General features: G+C 29.9%; 1 long non-coding RNA gene across 3 annotated transcripts; it reads left to right on the top strand.

Moving 5' to 3' along the window:
• Window positions 1-1,847: 1,847 nt before the first annotated feature.
• LOC124428629 lies at window positions 1,848-4,831 on the top strand. 3 transcript variants are annotated; one of them, XR_006943244.1, is made up of 8 exons: window positions 1,848-2,060; window positions 2,227-2,416; window positions 2,488-2,551; window positions 2,886-3,052; window positions 3,543-3,696; window positions 3,809-3,869; window positions 4,069-4,303; window positions 4,395-4,831. It is a non-coding gene; the product is annotated as an uncharacterized LOC124428629 (long non-coding RNA). The 3 variants fall into 3 exon arrangements; XR_006943243.1 differs by lacking the exon at window positions 2,488-2,551; XR_006943242.1 differs by having other exon boundaries at window positions 2,227-2,551.
• The last annotated feature ends 6,380 nt before the right edge of the window (window positions 4,832-11,211 follow it).

The following is an 11,211-nucleotide window of genomic DNA, read 5'->3' as shown; positions in this document are numbered from 1 at the left end:
TGTCTTTACGTTTAGGAGCTTTATTTGTACAGGTATCAAATTGAATTGATTAATTTTCTCATTTAGTTTGGCCTGACAAGGTATCCGTTTAGACAGTTTTTAAATTCCTATATCATATTTTTAATGTTTCGATATTTTAATATAATAGATCGAAGAATTACAAGGTTTGTGAGATCCATTGCACAGATGACATAATTCGCACGAGCAACGATCCAATTAATTTCTTTGAATTTACGATGAATTAATCAGTTTGTATAACTTTGCGATACAGGTTGCAACCAAGTCTTGTCGTCTTGTTAATTGTAGGTAATTAGAATATTTTTTCAATTATACACTTATTTTATATATTAATCAATTATTAAATAGACGACTTTCGCGCGTTAATGTTGACAAGACATGGCATCGTTTCGTATAGCAAATATCTGCGAAAATAAAATCGGCGTCTCGGCGTTTTCTGGTGTTTCTATTTTGAATTATCTTGTCTTACATTTGCAGTGTAAGTACTTGTTTCACTTTTAACGTTTTTATTATTTTTATAAAAAATTAATGGCAAATCGTCGTACACCAAATCGTGGCTTTTCGAAAGTAATGCCATTTTTTCATCGGGCTAACGTTTCATTTTTATCTCGTTTTTATACGTAAGTAACTAGTCTTAGGGAATAAAAATGACGATATCTATATGGTAGGTTTTGTAAAATTTCGACGAAAGCTTTTGCTAATTACTGTTATTTTATTTCTGTTAATTCTTTTCCTGTCAAATATGTAGTGTCATGCGGAAGACACAATCTGCTTTCATTGGAGAGGTGTTTCCTAGTAATTTCTTAGCACATCTTTTTTATTAACGCGAAGTATGTTGCGTGTCAACTAAGTCGAATTATTGTATTTATAAGATAAATGGACTTGGCAGAGTTTAAATGTGAAGTAAAAAAATATCTAAGATAATTGATAGAACGAAGAGAACACGTACAATTTGTCGATTTTTCTTTCTGATCTTATGTTTAATTCAAATACATGTGTTATACGATGCTCGTGATTGGCTCATTTTTAGCGCTGATGAAGAACGTTGAATACTTAGTAATCGGTGTCTTAGGAATACATTGGTTGGACAGTTGCGTACTTAAACATTGAGGTTAATAGGTTAATGTTGTTTGATCGATCTTATGAAATAGTAATTATGTCTGGTGTATTTTGTCGGAACGAATTTATTTCATTCATATAGGAAGATTTAACTGTATTTAAAAATAAAAATTTGAGAAATAGGGTTTTCGATATTGCGAGGCAAATTGTGATTTAAGCTTTCATGTGGCCGAGTGAGAATATTTTTCTGTTTTTCCCGTTCTGGTTCCTTTTTTAGGGATGTTTGCAGTTTCTTTCTAGTATTTTACCGTCCTTGTTAATGATTCTGTTGAAATGGAAAAATGGAGAGGTTTAAATTATTTCGCCAATTACGTAGACGGTAATCATCTTAAATGGTTTGGACATATATTCATTTTCATTTATAAGAGAGAAATCTTGTTGAATTGTGCGAGCGAAATTATACTATTCATTGGTACATTATCTTTCCTTCATACTAGCTTCTTTTTTAAGCAATCGAAAGAACGCTTTTAATGATTTTTTGATCTTTTGAAATTATATGTGAGATTTAATTAAAGTTTAATAAAAGATTAAAAAATAAAAAAAAAGAAATAAAGAAAAAACCTGTCCAATTCAAACGCACTTTTTTCTAAATACGCTTATACTCTCAAAATTCATATATCAATGTTTTGTACAAAAGCAAACCTGGTGAAATAGTGGCGCTGTTATCAATAGACGTCTAAGGTTAAGTTAGTTTAACATTATATTTAATGCTTATTTAAAAAATAGATTGGTAGATGATCCTATAATTTTTTCAAGTGATATGGTTTCGTTGTGTATAACAAAAATGTTGAGTTAATACCAATTTACAGAAAATCATTTGCGTAACCATACTATCTACGTGTATATCATAAAATGATATTTTACTCATGTGTTTGGTGCGAAATATTCGATATCAACAACACTATTTTTCTATTAACTGCAAGGTAATTGTTTTTTTTTAATTATTATAAATAACTTTAGTAAAAAGAATTGTATTTGACGTTAAAATATATTTTGTTTTCTACCAGTCATTTTCTTTGTATATTATTGCTAATATTGATCATCATTAAAGATAATAGATATAAAAATCGTAGATCGTTTTTTTTTCAGGGAATTGTTTCTAACTAACCCATCCGAAGGAAAGAGTAATGTCGTCGTTGAATTTAAAAGAGATTTCAACGCCACGTATAGGTATTATTATTAAATAGGAATACAAGAAGCAAAAGATACTATCAAGCATTTACAAAATGAATAGTTGGGTTGAAGGACATTATGAACAGGCCCATTTAATATATTAAAGGTAAATATGAAAGAAGCAATTAAATGCGAAGCAATTAAACGAAGTAATAAGGCAACAAAAAATATTAATAGGCCGTAATCGCAATGGAAAGACTTTTTGGAATATTTATATCCACAGTTATTGATTTCATTGTCAGTAAGTATGAAAACATTGATAAACAATTTATTTATAACTGTAGGTTGATTTAGCCTTCAAATTACTTGAGACGTAAAATCTGCTATATTAAAGTAAATCAATTATACAGAATAAAATTTTCTTCCTTTAACTGTTTATACAAATGATGTGGCAAAAAATAATCTTACTCGACCATACGAACAAATACAGATATAAAATTTATTTATCGACCGACAAATATTAGTGCGTGAGGACACCGTTTTACAGGACCCATGCCATCGTTTCTATCACCTGTGCATAGATCCATCACTACATATTGTCATGTCACTACATACATTATATTATTTATTTGTAGATTACTCTGATCATAGCAATGTTAAATATTTGGATCACAAAAAGACACCATAATACAAAAATGTATTGACAAAAATATTATAAAGTAAAGGAAATGTTTTTACAAGGAATATTTTGGGAATGCTTCTGTGACCATCATTTGTGTTGGCATGCATATATATTGCACAAGTATGTACATACTGTATATTTCTAATAGAGATAAAGGATAGTTTCTTCTTTATGCTCTTGAATCATAACCAAATTTAAATGTTGCAGACATTTTTTACTTTTGCTTATATTCACGCACATTCTTACATTATAAAAAGATTGCCAATGAAATCATAATGTATTCAAATCTATCATTGCGCATTGTGGTACGCTCTTCGAGAAACAAAAGTATTTTTGAAAGTAGTTGAATATGCATCTGACTTATGAAAATTTAGCACTTGGTTTAGGTTTTTTCTATCGCGTACAAACTTATTTTGAAATGATATTTTGCTTTGTACATTATACTTTGTTGGTCATTTCATGTCCATTGGGCAATTGACATGTGGCAATCTTATAGCATTTTTGATACCAACTCAAATGGTTCAAAGATTCTCTCTATAGTATTTTATTATTCTTACTCTCAAAATTTTATATAAATTGTTTATAATCGTATGTGAATGTTATCTTATAGTACTTAAATATGCTACCATTGCCAATGATGCTGGGAGGAAAGACAATAATACATTAGGAAGACTCTTGAAAGAACTGAAGAAAGCATTATCTACAGTCAAGGACGTGAATTATATAGAAAACGAATTAAAAGAGAAAATCCAAAACGATAAAGGGTCGGTAATGTATAAGCTCGCCACAAATAAGAGATAGATGTCAAAAAATGAAATAGATTATGTAAACTATCTGGAAATATAACATTTTAGAGGAATAATCGAATCTTTACAGCAAAATCATGGAGAAAGAACAATGAGTTAAAGGATCTTTCACAAGAGATTTTTCATCAGAGGTAGTTTCTCATTTTGTATTGCAGAAAAAATAGAAAATTTTCAATATTTAGAAGATCATCCTCAAATTATCAAAGTTGAATTGTACAAGTAAAAATTAATATGCAAAATTTTCGTGAGCCTAATGTAATTCTTTGATGCATAAGTATACTTTGAAAATGAGGTAGAAGAATATTGTGAATTTCACAGTCATTTTGACAGGACGTTGAAAAGGAGCCGCCTGAAGAAAACAAAATGTGGAAATGGAATAATGGGTTCAGACCAAATAATCTGGATTTAGACCATCGAAGAAAAGAGCCTTCAACAGTACGGAACAAGCAACAAGGATGTTACACAAACGCGAGCCTCTTGTGAAAATCAAATTTAGCAGCAACAAATGATACGACAGGTTGCAGATTGCAACAGAGTAATCTAAGATTTACACATCAATGAAGAAGTAAGAAGTAACGTTTTATATGAAAAGTCTAGCTCGGAATTGCGACAAATAGAAACACTGAATAAAATAAGTACTAAATCACACATTTCAGATAATCGAGAGGATGAAACTATTACATATATGTAATCTAATATTCGATCATCGCTCTGACGAAATAATGATGGAACCCAGAACGGTACCATGAAAAAGGATATTAATGCGCAACAGCATAGTAATAACACAAACACATTCTAGTAAAATCACCTGTCAGCTGATTGATTTTTAAACAATCGAAAATAGAAAGTTACTCAAAATTCATTTTTAAATTGCAATTAACATGTAGGTAATATATTTTAATACGAATTTTAAATAAGTCAAACTTTTCATAAAGCTCATATATTATACAATTTCCAAACATCAGAAAATTTCTGATAGTTTCATAGTCTAGAATCATAAAATTTTTGGGATTGTATTCTTTAGGGTCAATTATATCAATTACGCTGGATGAAGGACTTATATTTATTTATATCAGCGATATTCAAAATTTAATAAAGCGCTCTCTTGATCGTTCAAAAAAGAAATTCTGAAAGAAAGATAAAGTACAAATGAATATTATAAATTCGTTCACACACTTCGACAATATTTTTCTCTTATAAGTGGAATTGAATATATTATATATATTCAATTGATATACATACCTACATGTATATATATAACTAAACCGTTAATTTATGCAGTAAATTTAACATTACTGTAATATCTGATATCGAAAACAATGTAATGTTCATATCCGGCGCACTCCCTGCAATTTTATCGGATTAAAGCAAAAATATTAAATCCGAAATATTCGAATATTTCTCAACAATTTTTCTACCCTCAATATTATATAACATCAGCACCGTTAATCGAACGGATGTTTAAATTGTTTCATCTACTGTATAAGCGAACGTCGCAACTAGAATTAATACCTTACATTTGCCAATTTTTGTTATATAACGTGTCTATCAATAAAACGTCTATCGTTTATACGTCATCATATATGATAAAACTTTAGACCTTTTATTTGATAAAACTGATAAAAATAACTTAAATTAATTGAAAATTCATTTGTTCGTAGCATTAACTTTCTGCATGAATATTGTCACTATTACAATTTCAAAATTTATCCATTAGCTTATTATCTTCATAGCTACCCATTAATCTATTGAGCCAAAAAATTTACAATATCATTGTAAGAGAAGTATGAATTACCGACAAGTATTCAATATAGGAATCTGTAATATCGACGTATGAGAAACGCAAGTGTAAACTAAATGGTGACGTCATATATATCAACGGAGCAATCAGAAATATCCAGATGACGCAGTGGACGCGAACAGGACTGAAATGATGACCCTGGTGTCTGCAAGTTCGATGTAGGAGGGACAGACTTTCGAACCTATTCGTCGTTGGCATGATTGAAAGATCGAAGAAATTGAAAAATTCTCCCATCGCTTAGAAAAATTCTGTGATGGTCCTCTAACACGTCTACTTTACAGTTACTACGACAGTCATGCGAATAATGAACTCCATGATATTTCTTTTTATAAAGAAAAAAGTAAGGAAAAAAGAAAATACACGCAGAGCTCACTTTGATTTCAATTATGTTGATCCTTGCATAGTGAAAATAATGTGCCAGAATAACAAACTCTTAGAGTACAACAGAATAATGGCTCATTTGCTTTTAGATGAAAACAAACGCAAAAGCAATAATATCATTATAATAAAAATTATGAAAACTATTTAAGAAATATTTAAAAGATTAAATTATCTATCACGTAAAAGAACCTAATGACAGAAAAATGATTATTATAAGTAATTTGCTCATATGAGCTATTGTATTTATATTATTAAATACGTTACAATTCTTGAAAATCATTCCTGAAAGTAACACATTAAGAAGAATAGTATTCGAAAGTATTAATCGTAGATAATGTATTATATTTTTCATTTAATCAAATTAATAAAAACTAAATAATAATTTCGTAATATGCCAAAGTATGCTGTCATCGAGACATCATTATATTTTCATTCCATAAAATTGATTATTACACGAAAATGAGCAGTAAATCTCATGTCAAATCAAAAAATGAACGAGTGGTGTTGTACATAATGTTTATTTTCGCATAATTGGTCGATTATTACTCTGCAAAATTAGCAGACTTGAATGAACAATACTTTTCACAATAATTTACTTCTTACCTTTGACTGCTTTACATATCTCATGTGTCTTTCTCACACTCTCTCTATCTGTATTTATTTAATCGATCTAATGATGATCGATTAAATTGCATTAAAGCATGATTAAATTCTTCTTACGAACATCGATAATTGCTACAATAATATAAAATTTATAGTAAGTAAAGCTTTTAAAAAATTTCCCGATTCTCCATAAGAAAAATGAAAATAAATAAAAATAGAATGAAATGGAAAGAATTATGAACGATGCTAGCGAAAGCTGCTAAAAAGTTTTAAGTTCGATCACTTAATCATAATATAATTTCATTTTCTTATAAGTCCTTCACATCAACGGCACGATCTAGTTGTAAGATCGAAACTGATTTCCTTGTGTCGATTACTCCTTCGAATGCGCATCGATACTATTATAAGCCTCAAACGATTCGATGTATCACCGAAAAACGACGATTACCTTTCCATTAAAACGATCTTGTGAAAATAATCTACGAGCCACAGTCTTCTACGTCACAAGCACGAGATATGTTCAACGCTGAAGAACAAGAAAACAGTAAAGAAAAATAAACATAGTTTCCGATGTTATAAGATTAATACATAAGCGGATAAAGTTCAATCACTTTTTTCCCGAGAAAACATTCATTCGTGTCGATTGGTCACGATCGACTAATAAATAAAAAGATCTTGAAAATGCAATAAAACATGTAAACAGATTAATGATACAAAGATGAAAAAAAACGAGAGCATTTTTATTCACCAATTGTACTAACAAAATTAACGTACATGCCGTAGTAAAATTTGGACTTTCTTTTTGCACGAAGACGAGATAGAGAAAATTCATTGAGCACGAGATTAATATAGAAAATGATAGAGAAAGGAAATCATTACTTTTCTCACGGGAGGTAATCATCTTGTTGCTCTTGCGGTGAAGGCTTGGTGTAATAGCTACGGTACGGATAGAAAAAAAACTGTTCGCGTTAAAACATAATGTACTTACGTGTATTTAAAAAAAGTTATGATAATAATAATAATAATAATGGCGATGATGATAAAATAATACATATAGATCACTATATACACAAGCGATTATACGCTGAGTGATTTATAAGAATTCGGTGAGGAATAAAAGAAAAAATGAAAATTTCAAGTATATGTCCGTTCGCTCATAGAGATGGAGGACTATAATAATTTTTTTAGTAATGATCGACAAATGTAATGAAGAAGGAAACGAACGGTGTGTCGTAATGAATAATCGACCACGTTATCTATTGATTGAGAAGGCGTCCTCTTCGCAACCCTACTGTTCGATGTCTCGCACCCAATTGCACTCCGTTTATTTACGAGTGGTCAATCGGATTGGAAACTGCACGGCGTGATGCGCCGATACCACCAATATTTTATCTCTACGGTTCTTCCCCTGTAGCGAAGACAATAGTGTTAAACTTTGTATGCACCGTACTATAGCTTCAACTACGCGACGCAGGAAAAACGGATAGAAGGCCAGGTGTAGCATCTTTCGTTGTTTCTAACTTAGGCCCTTCATTTTGATTTATTTCTCTCTCTCTTTCCCTCTTTCTCTCCCTATTGTCCATCTTCGACATTCATTCTTTATCTGTCTCTTTCTCCGTCTCTTTCTCCGTCTCTTGTACTACGAAAGAAGTCCTTCTACATTTCCGGTATAAAGACTTTAAACACCCGTATAAAAATCTAAATCCCTCGATAATGAGATCCTCTTTCGGTAATAGAACGGTCCCACAATGCAGTGATGAAAAAAAGAAGAGTAAAACTACTACTATAAAGTATTCGATAATTACCAGACTAAAGGATTAAAACCGTTTAATTTATTCTAAAATTTGAAGGAAAACGGATAAATCTATCGCAACCCAGACGCTACGCTGAAAAAAAATCGAGACTGCATAGGGAAGGAGACAAATATCATTATATTAATTGCTGAAAATCATGTGCTAAAAATTGATTAATTTATTTCAGGGCCTACGATTCTGTGATTATAAAAGTCTCTTCATCTTTTATCAACGACTCTACTTGACTTTTTTCTTCTGAAAGTATCAACTTTTCTCGAATTTTTTCATTCAAAACCAATGACTTTATCAAGACTTTTCTTTTACCAACAAAATTGATTAAATATCTGATTAATTTTTATTTAATAATATAATAAAAAAGAGACTTTCGATGCTTAATTGTCGAAATTCCAAATGAAGCTGACCCGACAAGCGTTAAAGGCAATCAAGAGTCCGTTTTCGTTAATATTACAAGTAGCCAACTATCGCGACTTTCAAATTTTGTAATATTGGAAGTGTAAATAGATTTTATTTTATGTTTATCGCCTGTTACAAACTTTGTAATGTTTAATCGATTGTTTATGCTGAATTCGATCATGCTAGTCTTCTTTTGTTTTACCAAACAATTTAATTATTTGGATAAAAAGAAGAAGCTTAATCTAATCACATATATACGTATCAGCCATATGCAAGAAAGAAAAAGTAATTTGTAAGTCAGTAAAATAGATCGGTTTTTGACAATCTATATATGAAAATATATCTCTGGACAGATTACAAATAAATTATAGGATTATTCATACCTGTGGAACGAACATATTATATACATTGTAATGTGGAAGAAATATCAATGCTTTTCAATAGAAATATTTACACAAACATATCCAACTGATCAATCAAAGGTAGATATTATATACATGGATATATGTGAGATAGAAGGTTCTAACTACTTAGTCGTATGTATGTGTTTGTATGAAATAATCTGAATCGAGAGTTAGACAAGGGATGGAAAATTGTAATATTAATCAGTTGTGTGTATGTATACATGAAATAAGTAAGTTCATTAGTTGTTGAGCAAAAAGATGGAAAACTTAGCGTTAGTTTGCTGTGTTTGTGTGTGCGTGTATATGTGTTGTGAGACAAAATAGTCGACAAACGAATACAACAAAGAAACGACAATATACGTTTATTATTCACAATGTTAAATTTTATTTAATATATATTACAAAATTTTCTTATAGCTCTCGTGTTACTTTTCTCTTTTACGTTATATTTCATACTGTCCGTTTCTCCTCCAAATCTTAACGACTCGGTTTGTAGATCACAAAAGAAATTGTAAATAATAAAGGACAATGGTAGGGCGAGCTATGAGACGCAAATCTATCTGAAGAAAGTATACTTTCTTTACACACACATATAAATATATATATATATATATATATATATATATAAAATAACATTAATATTTAATAACCATCTTCGAATTTATTATTTTTCAATGATAATGGATTTAATAGTTATTACAATAGCATTAATTAAAAACTTTAATTTATATATTATTGGCAAGTTAAATCAATTAATCATAATAGAACACGAATAAACTAATTATTATTCTTTTCTTGTAATTATAATATGGATTTATACGCAGATAGGTATCAACTGGAACAATAGAGATCAAGATCCTCGATTCATTTTCCGCAAAATGAATTTATTTTATTGCGGCAAATCAAAGTAATGGGATCTTTAATTCCATTTTTTGTTGTCTTCACTCTATTCAAATTGTCTAGCAAATTTCATTTATTCTTTTATCATCATATTAAAAATCTTTATCTTTATCTTATATCGTAAATTCACTCATTATAAAATAAATATATTTGAAAAGAAATTCATATAAAAAAATTGTCAAAACAAATTGGCATTTTTTAAATCTTAGCATATTTTCTCTCTCTTTGTTTTTTCTCGAATATCATTGTACTAAATATCAATATCTCGATATTACATCAATGATTATAAAATTCATTAGAGAATCAATTAATTATATTATTTTACTTGGAAAGAAATTTGTATGAGAGAAGAATAAAAAAGAAAGAGAGAAAGAATAAATAAATAGTAAAATAAATATTTAAATCGTCTCCTTCCAATCGTAATAACATATCGAAATTTTCATTTCCTACATATTTCGCTATGAAGACTCTTTCGTTTCTTGTTAAAAGATAACCCGTGTATCTGTCCTTAAATTTTCATCAATTTTCTCTCTTTCTTTCTTTTTCTTTTTAAATATCATCATGCTAAGAATCATAGAAAATACGGACGTTAATAAAAGCACCTTTGTCCTTCGGTCCGACCGTCAGCATGGTCGTTGTCGTCGTAAGGATGTAAGCGTTCCTTTAACACGCTTTTGCAGATGGGTGCAGTGGGATAAGTTGAGTTAGGCTAAGGGATTGAGGTCGGATGGAGGGATTGAAATGTTGGTTGATAATAACAAAATACGAACTATTATTTCTTTTATTCGAACATACATACACCTATGCACGCATGCACTCACATACACTTCGAAACTATCAGTTAATTTCCTTTCTTAATCTATTTTCTTACTTTTTCTATATTTTTTCTTATCTTTTCCTTTTTCAAATACGGGGTAAGAGTAAATCCAAGGCAAAGGTTTCTATTTCTGAGTGGCAAATACAATAGCGGTGAAGAGCATCCTTCTATTTCGCCGACCGTTTGTAGGTCAGTTGAAATTACCTTCTTTTCTACTTTGATAAGAATATATTCTGTTGCAATGATTCTCAATTCTTTCTGTCTTTTTTCTTTCTTTATTCTTTTTTTCCACTTTGACTAATGTCTGGAAACGCTTTTATTTCTTTTATTCTGCAATTGTTTGTGTTTATATATATGAAC

This window comes from Vespa crabro, chromosome 13, assembly GCF_910589235.1.
Source record: "Vespa crabro chromosome 13, iyVesCrab1.2, whole genome shotgun sequence".
Taxonomy (NCBI): Eukaryota; Metazoa; Arthropoda; class Insecta; order Hymenoptera; family Vespidae; genus Vespa; species Vespa crabro.
The sequence above is the reverse complement of the archived record's forward strand: the minus strand, read 5'-3'. Positions and strand labels throughout refer to the sequence as shown.